This window comes from Neophocaena asiaeorientalis, unplaced genomic scaffold (genome assembly GCF_003031525.2).
Source record: "Neophocaena asiaeorientalis asiaeorientalis breed wild unplaced genomic scaffold, Neophocaena_asiaeorientalis_V1.1 scaffold226, whole genome shotgun sequence".
Lineage (NCBI taxonomy): Eukaryota > Metazoa > Chordata > Mammalia > Artiodactyla > Phocoenidae > Neophocaena > Neophocaena asiaeorientalis.
Genome location: NW_020173037.1, coordinates 3,155,403 through 3,174,935, shown reverse-complemented (window position 1 = coordinate 3,174,935; position 19,533 = coordinate 3,155,403). Strand labels below are relative to the sequence as shown.

At 45.3% G+C, this 19,533-nt stretch overlaps 1 protein-coding gene across 4 annotated transcripts in view; it reads right to left on the bottom strand.

Moving 5' to 3' along the window:
• The window catches only part of RGS20 (regulator of G protein signaling 20), a 74,093-nt gene that overhangs the window by 25,395 nt on the left and 29,165 nt on the right, over window positions 1-19,533 (bottom strand). The gene's annotated exons all lie outside the window — the stretch shown is intronic.

Below are 19,533 nucleotides of genomic sequence, written 5' to 3'. Positions count from 1 at the left end.
AAAGCAGAGTCTGATACCATCTTAAGGGATTCTCTTATCCCTTCTATGGGTGGGTTCAGTCATCACACTGAAGCGAGCACAGTAGGGCTGGAACCTCTGTGCTTAGAAGAGTGGATGGTAAGAAGAGGCTGGCTGAATGAAGGAACACTTCAAACAAAAACAGATGCTTTGTTTAACATCATACCTCATATAAAATAATGACTGTACTTCTGCTGTGCTAAAGAGCTTTACTGTACCATATATAGAAAAAGTCGTTCCATTAACATCCCACCTGAAAGGTCTGATTGGTTGAGCGGCATTCAAGGCTAATTAAGAGAATAATGCCCGTATTTTTGTGGGGTTTTACAGATTACAGGAGACTTTTATACGTATCACCTAATTTCTTCCTTCCCACAATTTCGTTAGCCAGGAAAGACAGTTATTAATTCCTCTTTTCAGTAAAGAAACCAAGGCTTAAAGAGGCTTAACTCACCCCCTGAGGTGACACAGATGACCTGTAGCCCAGGTCACCGAGCCCTCAGCCAATGCTCTTTCTTCGTACCAGCCTGTCAGTCCAAGGGACTCTTTCAGAAATTTGATAGCTCAGTGCAGACACGTGCATTTTAAAATACACTGATGTGATAATAGTTCCAGTTATGATGCTTACTTTTACCTGAACATGATCTAATCTATTTAATTTTTAGGCCAAAGGAGCTAAAGTGACTTGTCCACAGACACATGGCTAGTTGATAGCGTATGTGGGATTAGAATTCAGAAACACACACAGTCCTTCTTTCTCTCCAATGCGTCATGCTGTTTCCCTTGAGACTGCACATATTTTTATTTTTTTTATCTTTTACTTTAAAAAAAATTTAAACCATTTTTAAAAACTGAAGTATAGTTAATTTACAATGTTGTGTTAGTTTCAAGTGTACAGCAAAGTCATTCAGATATATATATATTTCAGATTCTTTTCCGTTATAGGTATTACAAGATATTGACTAGAGCTCCCTGTGCTACACGGTAGGTCCTTGTTGGTTATCTATTTTATATATAGTAGTGTGTATATGTTGATCCCAAACTCCTAATTTATCTCACCCTGGTAACCATAAGTTTGTTTTCCACGTCTGTGAGTCTATTTCTATTTTGTAAATACGTTCATTTGTATCACTTTTTTTTAGATTCCACATATAAGTGATATCATATGATATTTGTCTAACTTACTTCACTTAATATATTTTTAGAAATGTTGACATGCACTTAGGTCTTTAGACATTCCAATCAGTTTTTTCATTTCTTTTGGCCCAAAGCGCAGAAACCATTTGCAAATGAAATTGCAGATATAAGATTTCATCAAAGGCAAAATATTAATTTAAACCTGAGCTTGAAAATAATAAGACTAATTTTTAAAAAACAAACAAAAATCCCCAACAAAACATGAATACATGCTGGTGAACATTCAACTAGGCTTCTATCCGGAACACAGAGGTACACAGAGAAATCACAGCTCCTCTGAACTTTCCAATCCTCTTCCCAGCCCCAGAAATAACCAGCTTTAAGGTTTGATGTGATTCTTTCCAGGACCACTTCTATGAAATTAAGAACGTGTAATTAACTTTAGTTTAAAACATAGTTTTAGTATGTTTATCTAAATGGCCTTGGATGCTATGTGTGACTCTGTGCTGTATATTTTTTACTTTAAAAATGTCTCAGAAATCTTCCTGGAGAGTACACGTAGCTCCATCTCATTCATTCAATAGTTGGCTAATATCTCATAGTTTCGATGCCTAGATGTATCATAATGTAACTACTGTTCCCCCCAGAGACCACAAAAGATTGGCAGGTTTGATTATGTAAAAATGCTAAACTTCAGAGCCATGAGCAAATATAAACAAGGCTGCCCCCTGCCAAGTATGAGAAAGTTTAAGTATCAATACAAATATTAACTGCAGTGAACTGAAACATCATATGTATGTACATCCGTGATTTCATAGTGATACTAAAACACTCACCGTTGCTTTTAGAAAATGTTAGGGAACCAACTGATTTTGAAAACTGGTAAATAAGGACAGAGAATCAAGTTTTTATTCTGCCTTTTCCTACACAAACATTACTTCAGGGTAATCCAAGAGTTGATAAGAAGTCTCTCTTTAGAAAAGTTTACTATCTAGTAAATGAAGGAGAATCTCCCTCCTGGACCTCAAGTATCCAACCTCCTCTCACGGCACCGTGCTAGGGCGGTCGTTTTACCTTATTTCTTCAGTCTCGCCCTGTAAAGATCCCTCCCGATATATTCTGGAGCCTGTTGGAACGACCGGGTCTTTGTTGCTGCTCTGTATTAGGAACAAAGCTCCTTTCCTCCGGAGCCACGTCTGTTCATGTTTCTTTTGCTGTTTTCTGAGCTTCCCTTGACTGGTACCAATGTGGATCAAAAGAACGCTCTTCCAGGAACACCCTCTGCACAGCATCCTCCAGAGACACTCTCACTTCCTTGTTCTCTGCAGTCATGTTTCCGAGCATTCGGCCCCACTTGCTCCTAATTTTAGCCTCCTTTTGGTCTTTCTACCTTCTAAGTTTTCCCAGCCTGGGGAAGCTTTTTCTAACATACTTCCCCTCTGGATGCAAAAGATGATGTTTCACAGATTCACGTTAGTCAGAGGCTCTGCACTGACCCTGCCTGCAGGGCGAGCACATCCAGGGTGTGCTCGGTGGTGGTGGTGACATGGTGGAGGGTCGGGTGGGCCTCCTGCAGGTTCTCCTTGGGGTCTGGTGCTCACCCCGGGGGTGGGGGTGGAGGAAGCTATGATCCAGGTCCCTCTCAGCCCAAGCCCCTCACCCCTGGTAGGACTGGAAGAAATCCAGGGCACAGGCTGGGGAAGGGACTGTTAAAAGGGACTTGTTCGTGAGGGAGGAGGGCCAATCTGGTGTGCTGAGCGCGAGGCTTCCAGAACCCAGATGGGAGCTATTTCTGAGGATGAGGGGCTTTGAGGCTGATTAATCCGACAGGAAGTCTTTTTTGGCTGTTGATTCTCTTTCATTCAAGAATCTACACAATGGGGGGCTTCCCTGGTGGCGCAGTGGTTGAGAGTCCGCCTGCCGATGCAGGGGACGCGGGTTCGTGCCCCGGTCCGGGAAGATCCCACATGCCGCAGAGCGGCTGGGCCCGTGAGCCATGGCCGCTAAGCCTGCGCGTCCGGAGCCTGTGATCTGCAACAGGAGAGGCCACAGCAGTGAGAGGCCCGCGTACCGCAAAAAAAAAAAAAAAAGAATCTACAAAATGGGGACTTCCCTGGCGGTCCAGTGGGTAAGACTCCACGCTTCCAATGCAGGGGGTGCGGGTTCAATCCCTGGTCAGGGAACTAAGATCCCACATGCTGCACGGCATGGCCAAAAAAAAAAAGAATCTACACAATGGATGAACAACAAGGTCCTACTGTAGAGCACAGAGAACTCTATTCAATATCCTCTGATAAACCATAATGGAAAAGAATATGAAAAAGAATATATATCTGTATAACTGAATCACTTTGCTGTACAGCAGAAATTAACACAGCATCGTAAATCAACTCTACTTCAATAAAATTAAAAAAGAATCTACACAATGGAGTTTGAAAAACAGACCAACCGACAGCAGCAGGGATTTCACTGCTGAACTCTCCCTGGGTTTAGCCACCTGCCCCCAAAACAGCCACAGGTGAATACATCTTTCTCTGAATCCCAGGCTCCAGGCATAAACACCGACCACCGGAAGCCAATTAAGTCACAAACAGGCCCTCCGCCTGCTCTAGACTCCCACCTGTTATTAGCAGCTGGGAAATGAAACGAATTCAGTCAATGGCAATGTTTCTACCGTTTCTGGGATCTTGCAGTCAGCGGGTTTTAAGTTTGAGAATGCCGGCAGCTTATCCCGTGGCACACTCGTCACCAGAAGAACTCCAACTCACTCTGGCTCAGGAAGTATTAAGGACGAGCTGGAATTACCTGCATTAACTTCAGCACAGGTAGACCAAACATCAAGTCAAAGCCGTGTCTCCCACGTCACACGACACAGAGAGCTAACAACTGGTAGTAGCTATAGTGGGTTTTAGAGGGAGAGAGCTTAACTCTTCCGCTGTGCAAAACTATGAGTTCTCAAAATTTTCTCTTTTGGTTTTATTGTCTGAGTAATTTCGGGACTATTTTGAGAAATAGCTGGTTCACTGTTCTAGTAAGGGAAGTCAACCGAAAGCCTAATAATAACAATAGACTTTTTAGAATTATGGTTACTCCCAGATGGATGCTTACACATGTCCTGAGCTTTTAAAAAACTACTGACGTATATGACCATCTGTTTTTAAGTGACTTTGAATGGAAATCTTTACTATTTTGTTGATCTCGCTGTCGCCAAGTTTGTAACTTGAACCACCAAAGGTTTTAAGACTATGACAGTAATGTCTTTTTCTTCTGTTGTTACTAAATGAACATATTGTACGACTCAACTTTTACAACTGCCTTCGGGAATTATTAGAAATAATAAGAAAGTATGATTGGAAGGAAATTAATAAATTATGCATGCTTTTACTTGTTCTCTCTTAATACCAATCAACAATTACAGGGTATTTTGCCAAGTAGTGATTGAAATCTTGACCATGGGCTTTCCGTACCCCAGGAGGCCATGGGAGTTTCTCAAGGAGACTGTAGGTGGCTGCCTTCCTGATGACCGCTTAGCCCAGGGCACCTTCGAAAGAACTGCACACTTATTAAATCTTTGCTGTGGGGCTGTTTCAGGCAATTTTCAAGTCGCTAAAGAGTGAGAATTCTCAGGTTTGGGTGAGAATTTCTGCTAGCTTTTTAGTATTTCAAGGAAATAAAGTAAAGCAAGGAATAGGTTCTCTAAGAAGAATTTCTGAGCCATCATTGCAAATTACAGAAAAAACAGGACAAAATATCTGCAACATGGAAAAATTAATGTCTAAGATGGAACTTATCATTCCTCGGGCAAACCCACCCATCCTCTCCTGCCTTCTACCTTGGTGAGCAGCGTTACTATCTGTCTAGTTGAAGTTACCCTCAACTTCCAACTCACAGCAAAACCGGAGGAAATCTATCTCCTGGATGTCCTTCTCGTTGCCCCCTGTTCTCTCTCCACGTGCCACAGCCCGGGTCCACATCGCGGGGCCTTGGATTAGGAAGGAAGGCTCCGTATCAATCACCCTGCCTCTTTGCTTGCCCCGGGTCACTAGAAAACGGGTTAAATTGTGCAAGGATGTCCTTTCTCCCGCTGAGGTTTTTCTTTTTCACTCTGCCTTCTGAAGCATCATTGTAGGTGGTAAGACTTGTCAGGGAGGAAGTTGACCTTTGGATGAATGTGCTTTGGCTTGGGAAATACATTTTCATTTTGGACGGCTGAGAAGCGAAGGCTGAGGGACAGAGGGACAGGCTGCCTGGTGCTGCTCTGGCTTGGGCTCTGAAGCATGGAGACGGCCAGGTTGTCAGCCTGGGTCATCGGGTTACAGACCTTGCCAACATCACAGGCAGAAGCCAGTCGGGAATATGGTTTGCTTCTCGCAGTTCCTTGTGTGCTATGGCTCAGGGACCTAACCGTTGTGGAAGGTGGCTTGCTGGAGTGCAGATGTAGCCAAGGTTAAAATGATACCCTGTATACTCTCTCTATAGTTACAGAGAATAGAGACCCTGGCAAAGCTGTTCTCTGCTTTTGGGAAGTCAGAAGAGTGCTTGCCTTGAGGAGGGAGTTCGGGGAGCTGGTAACGTGCTGTCGTACAGTGCGAACAGGGCGTTTGTTACGCAGGCGTGTTTGGTTTGTGAAAATGTACCAAACCATATGTACGCTTTTCTATTTGTAGGGCATCATTTTAAAGAATTCTAAAAACGCAATTGGGAAAGTCTAGCAGGAGACAGGGTAATGGAAGAAGGGGAGGGGACCCCGCTCTTATAACCACCGGGATACCTGTCCCTGGCCAGGGCACTGACCGCATGAGCCTCACAACGACCACGGGGTAGTGAACACGGGCCCGGGAAGCCCTCCCACTCGAAGCGTGCACGACGGACTCCAGATGCCTGCTTGCCCCCTCTCCTATTCAGGTGTTCTTTCGTGATTTTCCTCCGCTGCAAGGTGTTTTCCTTGTCGTCCCAGTGTTTTTGACCCTTGTGTCACAGAACTGGAAAGCATTATGAGGAGGAAGCTTTCAAAGAAAAATAATGACTGAGGTGATGTCCGTTTGATGCAGAAATCCTACACAGTTCTTTGCCTAAATCTGGTGTCCAGTAGGCACAATCACGCTTTTTGCAAAGGACTTTAGTATTGTCCAGCATCCTGGGATACTGTCAGCAAGACATCAGGAGAAATGGTAGAGGGGATCCCTTCTAAACATCCTTCCTGGCTGCTCCATTTCATGGTTTCCCAAATGTGTGAAAATATGCCAAGTCTTTGTTTGATGGCTTCTCAGGAGGTTCAGGTAAAGAGCGACCCAGTTATAAATCTAGCGTAAAGAGGTTAAAAATACGACTTGCGTTTGTTTTCAAAGTGTTCTCCTGTTGAACTGATCACAAACGTGTAATGAGCACCCCCTGTATGCATCAGCGCTGCAGGTGCTGGACCATGGGGGTGAACTAGACTGTTTCTGCCAAGGGTTCCAGTGAGAGAAACAGACACAAGCCATGAAAACAAATAGGTTGGAGAACTCCGGGTCCGAGAAGTGTTGCCAAGATGGGAAATGGTTGAGACCCTAGAGCATGACGGGGGGACGACAGTCACAGTCAGGGCCTCGGGGTGTCTCTGAAAAGTGGGGGGGTCTCTGAGGAGAGGGCACCTGAGGAGAGGACTGTGACATGGCATGTGGGGCTTGAGGCTTCTAAGAAGGAACTGCAACCACAAATGAGATGGGCATGTCCCTGGATCACACAGGAAGTGCAGAGGAGGAGGAAGGATGGAGGCTGCTGAGGACAGGTGAGGACAGGTGAGCACAGGTGAGCAAAGGTGAGGGCCAGGGAGGGGGGAATGGCCCGGAGGCCTCAGAGACCAGGGAGCTTGTGGAGGAAAGGATCAGAGCGGGCGAGTGTGCAGGAAGGGCGGTGCGGTCATGGTGCGGGGATGGGGTCTGAGGATGAGGTTTCCCAGGAGGTGCGGGCGGTCATCGCCGACTCCAGGGATGGCTGAGGTGGGGGCTGACATGGGGGAGGGCAGTAGACTTCTGGGGTCGAGAAATCAAGGTGCTGGGAGACCAGAGTACAGCACAGGTCATTGACAAGGATGCTGAAGAAATAGAATGATGACAGGAATGGCGCTGGAGAGGAAATGATGGCCACACACTGGAGTATTCTACGTGAGGGGCAGGGATCAGAGGGTGAACAGATGCTGGAGGGAGTGGTGCTGGGGGTTCGGCCTAGGACATGCATTCAGGAGAAGTGTTTTCGTTATGGTGGTAAGTGCACGTGGCAGAAAACACACCACTTTAACCATTTTTAGGCGTGCGGCTCGGTGGTACTAAGCGCGCTGTTTCCCAACCCTCACCTCACCACCTGCAGAGCTCTTCTTCTTCCCAAATTGAAACTCTGTCCCCATTGATCACGGACTCCCCCCTCCCCAAGCCCCTGGCACCCACTGTTCTACTCCCTGTCTCTGTGAATGTGACTCTTCTAGGTTCCTCAGATAAGAAGAATCGTAAAATATGTCTTTTTGTGACTGGCCTACGTCACTTAGCATAACGTCTTCAAGGTTCCTCATGTTGTGTCCCGTGTCAGACCTAAGAGGGAGGGTTTTGGGGGAAGACAGTGAGGAAGTGTCTTGGGAATGCAACGGGAGCACAGAGACACCCATCTGACTTCTAGGAGTGGCCATAAATGGTGCAATTTCAGCAGAGAAATGTCCCCGATTACCAGGGCCGTGGGAGAAGCGCTGTCCTCGGAAGAGTTGGCACACTTCAGGGAGAGACAAGAGGGGAGGGACATCGGGGGACAATGTGGAGAACTAGGGGCATCTTGCTGATGACTGACTGGGTCCCAGGGAGCACAGTGGGCGTGGTGGAGGGGCACCTGATGAGGTCAGATCACGGGACAAGCAGCCCTGCGCTGACCAGGATCAGAGAGGCCCAAGGGGGTTTAGCTGGGGGCTCCTGCATGTCTCGGGCGCCCAGCCCACAGCTGGCATTTCCAGAAGGATCGCTGGGAAACATGAGTGATCGATCAAGAATTTTAAACGTCGTGTAGCGGGAACGTAGGAAAAGCCATCGTGGGCTTTCAAGTCAGAGGTCCTTCCAGTCTGACCTTTGCACTTGTGAGGCCTGGACCAAGTTCCCTCACCTTTCTAAGCCCCCCACCTCCTCATCTGTATGATATGAGCTACACTGAGATTTGATAAAAGTAGTAAATGAGAGAAGGTACACGAAAGGTCTCTGAAACCATGAAGTGCTAATCCAATGCCATAATTATTCCTCTGACTTAGTAATTAGTGATGACATTTAACGTAGAAGACTATGGTAAGTCCTTAAATTGTGTTCTAAGCTCATAAACAAATTGATCCTATGCCTTTGGGTCTATATTTGGTGGAGTCAGCTAGCGAGGCCCCTCCCTGTTCGCTCTCAGACATCTGGCACCTTGACCATTCACCAGCCTACGAGCAACCTCAACCGCCTCTGAGGGAGGGCAAGCTGTGACCAAAGCAGCTGAGAAAAGCTAAGGATGGGAGGACTGGAGAAGGGGGTGTAAACCTGCTGGCCTGTCGATCAGAGCGAAAGAGCACTTTTGTGCTGTCACTGGGGAAGCCCGAGTACGGCCCGCTGCGGACGGAGGAGGAAGGGACGGAGGAGGAAGAGGCGTGGGCCCAGCCCTGGCTTTCCCACCATCAGGCTTTGTGACCTCAGCCATTGGCCACCTCCCTGGGCCTCGGCTTTCTCACCTGCAAATTGAAGGAGGAAGGTGCTCACTAAGCTCTTATTATTCTATGATGCTGTCATTCCCTGGGCAAGCTATGCAGACGTTACCAAATGAAAAAAGCCAGATATGAAAGGCCACATACTGGGCTTCCCTGGGGGCACAGTGGTTGACAGTCCGCCTGCCGATGCGGGGGACGCGGGTTCGTGCCCCAGTCCGGGAAGATCCCACATGCCGCGGAGCGGCTGGGCCCGTGAGCCATGGCCGCTGAGCCTGCGCGTCCGGAGCCTGTGCTCCGCAACGGGAGAGGCCACAACAGTGAGAGGCCACATATTATATGATTCTATTTATATGAAATGTCCAGAACAGGCAAATCTGTAGAAACAAAAAGTAGATCAGTGGTTGCCAGGGGCTGCAGGAGAAGGAGACTTGGTGAGTGACAATTGCCTGCGGTAGGTTTCTTCTTAGAATGATGGAAATGTTCTGAAGTGGATATTACGGTGATAGTTACACACTGTGAATATACTAAGAGCCCTTGAACTCTGCATGTCTCATGGGTGTGACCTTACATAAATCACTTGCCTGAGTTGAGCTGTTGGCCAGGTCATTCCCACTTTCTGTTTCATGAAGTGCATGTGAGTCAGGTACAGTAGCTAATTGGGCGCTGTTCATTTCACTGGGTATCACAGTGGCGTTCCGTGACTGACAGCTGAGACACATCAGAAGAGGAAAGAAAAATACCCAAGGAAGAAGGGAGAGAGAAGACAGCGGGGACTGGCGGCCATGCTGTGCTGGTGTGCCTCGGCACAGAGATGACGCTGGGGAGACAGGGATGAGAGCATCCCACAGCGCTGGGGCATGGTCCATACGGGGACCAGTGCCGGGCTCCGGAGGGAAATGCTACATCATAGCCCAGAACCACGGTACTTATCAGAAATCCTAAAGTGTGTATTTGGGGGGAAAGTGCCGCGGAAATCCTTTCCCTGCACGCCACAGTGCAGGTTCTGCACAATTGGAGCTCTCGTGGGCGTCTCAGACTCCAGCGTCTAAACGGACTCAAGTCCCATCCCCTGCCCCCGCTGTTTCCTCCCCTGTCTGCTTCAAGTCCATCCACGGTACACCATCCACTCACATCCCAGGAGTCACCTAGACTTCTCTTTTCACCTCACTCATTGGTAAGCTTGTGCCCTTCCCTCCAAACCCACTGCACACCCTCCAAAATGCATCTCCCTCTGCTCTATCCCCCAGATTTTTGGCTACAGTGGCAGAGATGAGTAGTTGCAATAGAGACCACATGGCCCTCGAGGCCTAAAATAGTTACTGTTTTAAAATAGAATCCAGACTTTGTTAGTCCCCTCCTGTGGCCGTCAATGGTAATGCATGACACCAGAATAAAAGCTCTTTATCAGAGGCTGCTTTTTCCCCTCACAATCTCCAACGAATGCACAACTTCCCCTCGGTCTAAATGAGCAAAGGTAGCAGTCACCACACCTTACTCCATTTACTCTGTGGAGCTGTCCCCGCGCAGACTCAAATCCACGCCGTCTGGCTCCAGGCCCGGGTCCCTCTCAACACGCGCACAGCCTCACCCTTCGCACCACAGCTGTGCACAGGCTACAGTCAGACAGACTGGGGTTGTTTTTGGACGCCCATCGGCGGTCTGCTGCTGCTGAGAACGGGCTAAGGGATACGCCAGCACACGGTCACCTTGGTTCCATAGTGCCTTCGTGTTCCCAAGACAGTTCCCGGCGGCCGGGCCGATGGGACGTTTTTGTCTGCTGTTCCTAGGGGGTGTGTGACAGGATCTCTGTTCCTCAAGGTTTTGGTTTTCTACAATTTGCACCAAATTATCTCCTGAATTTTAGGTCCCCACGCCCTCGGCATGAAGTGTTCGATGGCTAGTGCGCTGAACAAGCAGACCTAAAGTTGAGATGGATCGAAATGTTTAACGGTTGTGGATTGTGGACTCTGTGGGGAACCACAGCCACGCAATTCTCCTTTTGTGAGACCACATAAGGCAGTCAGACGCGGGGATTTAGGAATAAAACCCCCACCCTAAGGGATGCATCAAAAAGCTCATAAAGGACCGATTTCCATTAAAAAAGAATCTCTATGTAGTCTCCTGATTCTCAGACTACTTTTGATATATTTTAACAAATATGTGCTCTATCTAACTTAGAATTTATAGTTTTATTTCCTTCATGATTTGGAACAGATCATTAGAAGATAAGGGAAAAAATAATATGTCTTTTGGGGGTTAGTTTATGAGATGTGTTTACCACACACAGGTTAGTTATGCATGTTATTACATTTTGCATACTTTTTTCATACCTCTTTGTGCCATTGTATTCACCCTCCTTTAACCCACATTTACTCCACCTGGTCTGGTATGCTGTTCAGTTGTTTTTGTTAATAAGTACTTCATTTTGCCAAAAGAACAGTACAGAACTTCCAAGTCATTTAAAGGTCTAGAAATAACTTACTTGCTTTAGCGGAAACTTAGCTCTAATGAGAATTTGATAAATTCTAGCTTGTTGTAAACTAGACCCCATACTTCTTTTTTTTTTTTTGGCCTCGCTGCATGGCATGCAGGATTCTTAATTCCCTGACCAGGGTCGAACCCGTGCCCCCTGCAGTGGAAATGCGGAGTCCTAACCACTGGACCGCCAGGGAGGTCCCGAGACCCCATAATTCTTGTGCCTTGATTTAAATCTGTGTACAGATTGTAAAGAGTGCAGTCAGATGCTAGAGCCGCAAAGCCGGCTCTTATCACGCTAGAGAACGAAACACAGATGCATCTTGGGCCTCAGGGATGTAGGCCGGGATGCAGGCGGGAACGCTGTCCCACTGGCTGGGGAGGGGGCGGGCGTTCCGGAGAGGCCTGATACTCCAGAGCCATCCAACTGCCCCCAGGACTACTACTTCCATTCTAAATTTAGAGGAGAACTTAATTGTTCCCATATATTAGTGAGGTCTTTTTTTTAAAAAGAAACAAATGCTGAAGTCAAAATAAAAGAGCAGAGGGGTAAGAGGAAATTTAATATAAAAATTAATTATATTTAAATAACGTGGAGATAACATTAAAATTACTCACAGACCCCACAGACTCTCCTCTGCAAAGATCAACAACCAGCTGTCCTTTCCAGAAAATACTGTTAGCCTTTTCTTCATATTTCCTAATATGGTCTTCTTGTTGCCAACGTCTTATAATAAACCCTAGTGGATATAACACCAAGTAGCTAGATGTGAATTTTGCTGAGAGCAGACTGCTTTGGATGTCATTCTTCCTGCCACTAAAATTTATTTATTTATGTACTTGGATTTATTTGGTCTAAAAAGAGAAGGATTTTGGCAAAATATGAATGCATAAACTTAGTAATATTTTCATAGATATTAAGTTATAGGTATAGGCATTTCATATCAAAGAACTTTTTTCAGCACCCTGTTTGAATGGTAAAAGTTTCAGAATCTGTACCAGATATAAATATATCAAAATATGTGTTTAAAATCAGATTATCCATGTTCAGGGGCCTAAAATAATGATGGATAAATATTAGAGGAATAATGATAACAGCTACCACTTAACTGAATACTCCCGTGAATCCTCTACTGTACATTTCTTGTTATAAAGTAAGTGTAATTATCCCCGTTGTACATCTTTGGAATCTGAGGCTCACAGAACTAGCAAGAAAGTCAAAATTCAAACCCAGTTCTCTTTCGTTCCAGTGCTCATGCTTTTTACATCACACAGCTGCAACCTGAAGCAGGACGAGCTGCAGGGATTATAATGTACTTCTTTTCCTACTAACATTTTTTTTTTTTTTTTTTTTTTTTTTTGGCGGTACGCGGGCCTCTCCCCGCCGTGGCCTCTCCCGCTGCGGAGCACAGGCTCCGGACGCGCAGGCTCAGCGGCCATGGCTCACGGGCCCAGCCGCTCAGCGGCATGTGGGATCTTCCCAGACCGGGGCACGAACCCGTGTCCCCTGCATTGGCAGGTGGACTCTCAACCACTGTGCCACCAGGGAAGCCCCCTACTAACATTTTTAAACTCACAAAACATGTATTGCACTTTATATTCATACACGGCAAAATTTTTAATGTTCATTTTCTAAATTGCATTGTAAACAAATGATACTATAGAAAGACAAAAAATGTGATTCAAAGATAGAAGAAAAAGAAACTTAATTCAAGAAAAATGGTAATAGGTCAGCTCCTGAGCAACAACTAAAAATGTTAGATGGATAACTGAAATCCCATTTCTAAAGACATCAAAGAGCTGTGGAGGCAAAAAGGCTGAATTAACTAAAGTGTCTGAGGGAGAGCTCCTCCTCAGAGAGCAGTCTGTCACCATGTGTCTCCTTCCCTGAGGGCGTATGTGGACTCAGGGCATGGGCTGAGGCTAGAGTCTCATATGGGAGAGCTCGTCTCCCTTCAATAACAAGGTCTCCCTCAGACACATGGCTGCCCTCTTCGTGACCTTTACCAGACTGTGGAAGCCACCTGTGGAAGGCGGGGGCAGAAAGAAGCCTCTGAAGGTGAGACCGAGTCTCCTGGTCTTTCAAGACTGAGGAGATTTAGGTTTCAGCCTAACTGAAACCCATTAGGCTCTAAATCCAGAAGCCCAGGAGAAAACACCTGAAGAATGGGAAGTAACCGAGATTATGTAAGTCTTAAGTAAGTCTTACTAAAATTGCAACCCGTCCCAACCCATTTCAATACCAGTTAGGACTGAAGTCATCAGCTACTCATTCTCACAGAGCAAATCACTCCAAGGGAGATTCCTTGTTGGTGGAAGATGTAATCCAAACCTACACAGTTTCTTTATATATGATGTCTACATACAACAAAAATTACTAGATACGTGAAGAGACAGAAAAATGTGATCAATGATTAAAAAACAAACAACAGGTACAGGCTCATAAAAACCTCAACACTGGATTTAGTAGGCAAGAATTAGATGGAAAAACTGATGAAAACATGGAGAATTTCATCAGAAAACTGAAATGTATTAACAAGCATCCAAGGGACATACTACGTTTAGAATAAAACAGTTTTTGAAATTAATGATCACTAGATGGTTTAACAGAAGACTGGGCACAGCAGAAGACAGGTCACGTGAACTAAAACACACGTTAAAAGAAAGTATTCAAGTTGAAGGAGAGACAAAAAATGGACAAAACTTAGGATCGAATAAAAGACATATGTATGATTTGAGTCTCAGAGCAGGAGAGAAAGGGAGAAAACTGCTAAGAAGCAATATCTGAAGAGATATTGAGTGAAAAATTTCCAAAGCTGATGAAAGAGATCAGTTCACAGATACAAGGAGCCCAATGAATCCAAAGCAGGACAAATATAAAACCACACCTAGGCACATTGTGTTCAAACAGTGGCAAGCCAAAAACAAAGAGAAAAATTTTAAATGAGCCAGAGAAAGAAGACATGTCACCTTCATAGAAGTATGACTTTTCAGCAGAAACTACAGAAGTCGAAAGGTAATGGAATGAGAGTGTGAAGGCAAGACACAGATTGGGATTTGCGATACACACACAGATAGATAAACAGAGACACACACACACATTTTTGACAATAACTTATATCCAGCATATATTAAAAACTCTTACAAATCAATAAGAAAAACACAGAGCATACAACAGAAAAATAGGTCAAAAACTTGTAGAGGCAGTTTACAAGAGAAGATATACAAATGGCTGAAAAAAGACGCTCAGCATCATTAGTAATCAGGGAAATACAAATTAAAACCACAACGCTAAACCTCTATGGACACCAGAATGACTACAATTAAATCCGTGTACAATACTAAGTGCTGGTGAGGATGTGAAGCAGTATATGTTGCTGGTAGGGGTGTAAGTTGGTTTGGCGTGTAAAAACTGCCAGTATCTAATAAAGCTAAACATATACTGGATCTATTACCCAGCAATTTCATTCCTGAGCATCCGATGGAAATCAGGGCTTAATGTTTATCAAAAGACATGAATAAGAATGTTCACATTAGCATTATTCACAGCGGAAACAACTCAGATGTCCTTTAGGAGTGGAAGGGAGGGACTTCCCTGGTGGCGTAGTGGTTAAGGATCCGCCTGCCAAGGCAGGGGACACGGGTTCGAGACCTGGTCCGGGAAGATCGCACATGCCGCGGAGCAACTAAGCCTGCGAGCCACAACTACCGAACCCGTGAGCCACAAATACTGTAAGCCCGCGTGCCTAGAGCTCGTGCTTTGCAACGAGAGAAGCCCGCGCACCACAAGGAAGAGCAGCCTCCGCTCTCCGCAGCTAGAGAAAGCCCGCGCACAGCAATGAAGACCCAACATAGCCAAAAATAAATAAATTAAAAAAAAAAAAAGAGTGGAATGGATACGTGAACTGGGGTGTATTCACACAAAGGAACACTTCATTGAAAAATAACAATATATGCAACAACAGTGAATGAACAAGAGGGGATCTTATGGGTACAGATTGAGAATATCCTGTATCTTGATCTAGAGCAGTGGTGAGCCCCCAGGGCACATTTGGCGATGCCTAGGGACATTTTTGGTTGTCATTTCCAGGGAGGGGATGCTACTGGCATCCAGCGGTAGAGGACAGGAATGCTGTTAAACATCCTGCAACGCACAGTTCAGCCTCCCACTGGGAGGGAGTCAACCCAAAATGTCCACAGTGCTGAGGCTGAGAAGTCCTGATCCAGACAGTGGTAACACGAGGGTAACTGAGAACGTGTACATTTTACTAAAAATTATAACAAACGAAGCTAAAAAAAAACAGGACTCTCACAAAAATAGCTACAGTTCCTCACTGAAATTTAGAAAACGTACATGAAACTTTGTTTCCATTTTATAAATAGTCTAAGTTATTAAAGAGTCCTAACCACCTGAACTTGCCAGGAATTGCATTAAGCCTGGAAGAACTAGACTCTTTGTGCGCAGTCCCTATTAAATGGAAAAAAGTATCTACACCTTTCTATAGAGCAGGAGATGCACAAATTAGAATCTGGGTTATCACAGAAATGGATATTTGTAGAAACACAATACGGGTATATGGTAAAGTCCATACATCTGGGTTTCTCTTGCATCCACTACAATACAAATAGAGAAAAACATACATGTACTTTTAAAAACAATAATAGTCTCATAACCTTGATTCCAAGGATAATAACTTTTTGCCATTATTTATCAACAAGACTTTTACATAAATTTAGGAATCTACTGGTCCCTTAAACCTTATTATCACCGCACCCTGAGACATAAAAGTCACTTAGAAGTGTTGGGTAGGGCATGGGTTGCACAATTCTTTCCAGTGTCTTGCAGAAACGGAACAGCTATACAAGCCTGTGTGGATCTAGCCAAACAGCCCCAAAGGGCTGGAAGTGCTGGGTGTGTCGCAGCCTTAGAACGACGGGCACCACAAACTCTGGAGCAAACACCGTCCAGTTAACATCAGAGGTGACAGGGGCACAAACAGAGACAAACCAGAGGAAAAGATGCTTCCCTCCGCTTCACCGTTGGGCTGAGGTGCACGTGGTCAACCCAGGACCTCAGGAAGTCCAACTGCTGGGTGACTTTGCATGAGATGCTGTTGTCTAAAATCCAAACACTGATATGTACTTGAGAAGGATTTTACAATGTAAAGTGAAATTAATTAATAACTAGAAATCGAGCGTTCCCAAACCATCAAGGTCAACAGGCTGTAACGATCATTGAAATAACTCGAGTGAAATATCACTGCTGGGCAACAGAGCACATTACTCATTCTTCACAGATGACTCCCCATGCAAATAGCTGGAATCTCATCAGCTGGATTCTATGAATCCATAATCACGGAATATCACCTTGGGCACTCAGGCACATCAGGCTTTGCCGTGAAGAGCTGCTGCAGAAGCCCATTCAGTCGTACCGGGAACGGACTCACCCCGTGCAGCGCTGTCTAAACTCTTGAACTGGCTGCTCAAGGTAACATTCAGGGATCATCTCAGAAGTGTCGGGTAGTCAGTGACTCATTTGTACTGTACTAAATGCTAGGCTCCGACTCGGCGTGAACCCCATCAGTTGCTGCTGACACTATAGGTATTTGAACAGAAGCTCACGCTGTGAGTCACCTGGTTGCTGTAGAGAAAACGAATCAGCAATATTCCCAGTTGAACAGTGATTCACGTTATAAGCATAATGGGACCTGACTTGATACGTGTGATTTCAAAACTCAGTTCTGCTGGACTGGCTTGGGAGCCTGCTAGAAAGTCACTCCCTGCTTAATGCCCTGGATTTCTGTCTAAGAACATGTGTCCAGAGAGGCAAAATCAAGGGTAAGACATCACGCTCACGACTGGAGAGAACCATGGTTTCCTTCTTCAAGGACGCAGGCACGGTTCCTAGAGTGCTTTCCCTGGCAGACACAGCATTCCTGTAAATAACTTTGCAAGGCCAGACACTCACGTGAAAAGCTCTGCCATGTAATTTCTAAACCGCTTATGTGAGGTCTGGACCTTTAAGCCACCAGCTGCGTCTGTTCGTGAAAGGTGAACATTAGACGGACACATGCAGAAATGAAAAAACAGCAGAACTTTCGGAACTGGTGTTCAAGTGTCTGGAACGAAACCAGTCACCTGGCAATTGCATTAAAATAAGAAAGCTTTTTTTCCTTTTTCACGCATGCTTGTCTACAAAATCTGGAATAATAAAACCTCCTGGTATGTAATCCTGAAAGACTTTCCTAAAAAGCTCTCTTACAGGAAAGACCTTCAAAGCCATCCGGAAGGAGATTTTTAAACATTTAAGAAAAGCTCAAAACTGATTTCTAATGTAAAACCGCTGCAAGGGATTAACAGAATATGCAGCCGAATGTGGGACCTTAAATTCTAACGCTGGCTCGACCTCTTGCTTGATCTGGGACCTTCCCATAACTCAAGCAAGTCATGTGGTCGTATCTTCTGATGTGAGGGACCATGATATAAAGTGGTCGGCCAGCAGTAGACACATTACTGCCCGGCCTTTCTTATGTCGCTGATAACACATGCTTGTATATTTTTTCCTTATATCATACCTTCTGGTTTCCTATTTGTTAAAGGTTCATAAATCTGCAGTAAACAGGAAATCACCCGTGTGGTGTGTAAGAGGCCTGGGCAGAGCCCGAAGACCTAATTCTAACCCCATGTCGGCCTCTATTTAGCTGCAGATATCTGACCTTTAACCTCTCTGAATGTTTCCTCACCTGTAAAGTGAAGGAGATAAATGAATAATCTGACTTTTATCATTCTATATTTTTGATATCAAGGGCATTTTGGCTAAAATGTTTACAATGATCTTAGAGAAGTTAGCATGTCTAGCTCCTAAGTTTCCACACTCTCCTAAGTAAAACTGACTCCGGGCAATATTTTAATGCAGACATTGGATTTTCTGTATATATCATGACCTAATACATAGTTTTAATGCATATCTGTTTTACAAGGTGAAATATTTTGAAGGTTAGAGATAATTTTCTTAAAATGCTATTTGAATCATTGCATATAAATACTTCATAATTATTTGAAATAAGAGGGCCCAGATGATACAGAAATGTATTTTTTTAAATTTAGATACTGACATAGAAAACATTTTCTAAACATTTTCTATTTTTCTAATTTTGACGGACATCTTCTATTTCATCACATATACTCCTTATAACAAACAAAATGTGCATTTTGTTCCATCTTTTAATATTTTGAAGTCTACTTAGCCAATTTAGCATGGACATCTTCTATTTTGACGGACATCTTCTATTTCATCACGTATACTCTTTATAACAAACAAAATGTGCATTTTGTTCCTCATCTTTTAATATTTTGAAGGCTACTTAGCCAATTTAGCACCAATACAGTAACAATAGTAACTTCTGTTTCGTGTGTGTCAGAGCTCTGCTGTATTAATTTACTGAATGCTGGCAGCCAACCTGTGAGGCAGGTATTTTTCTTATCCCCATTTTACAGATGATAAAACTACGGCACCGAGAGGTTAAGCAACTTGCCCGAGGTCACACCGCTAGGCTGAGATTTGAATCTAGACAGTTACTGAGTCCAGGGCTCTTACCCATTAGGCAATACTGCCCCTCACATGCGATACTGATACTGATACAAAAGACGCCACTTAAGGAACAGGAGATAAGCCGGAAGAAGCCCAGTAGAAAATCAGGTTGTGAGCAAAAAACTAAGAGTTTACAGATAGAGTCTTTCCATGACACATCTCCTTTGCCAAGTCGGGGGAGGAATTCACACCATTTCGTGAACTCGGAACCCTGTTTGGTCAATTCCACAATCTGGAACCACCATTAGTGAAAGAAACCAAGCCACGCAGCGGCCCTGCGACCTGCGCTCCAGAGGAGGGGGGGCTGACCCAGGACGGTAACGAGACGGTGCAGAAGCTCCCCGCCTCCGGGGCCACCGCGAGCGCCCGCGGGCGCGTGACTGCTGCTGCCCGCCCACGCTGCGGGCACCGGCTGCGGTCGCCCCAACCCGCGCCCTCCGGCCGATCGGCTGGGCGGGGGCGGACAAAGAGCGCTCGGCCTCGGCCGGATTCTCCCAAGGAAGGGATGTGGGAGCGAGTTCCCTCGGAGCGCCCGCCCCCTCCCGGCCAGAAACTCGGCCTCGGCGCTCACTCCTCCACCCAGCCCGCCTCGGGGGGCGCGGAGGGCTGAGCTGCTGGC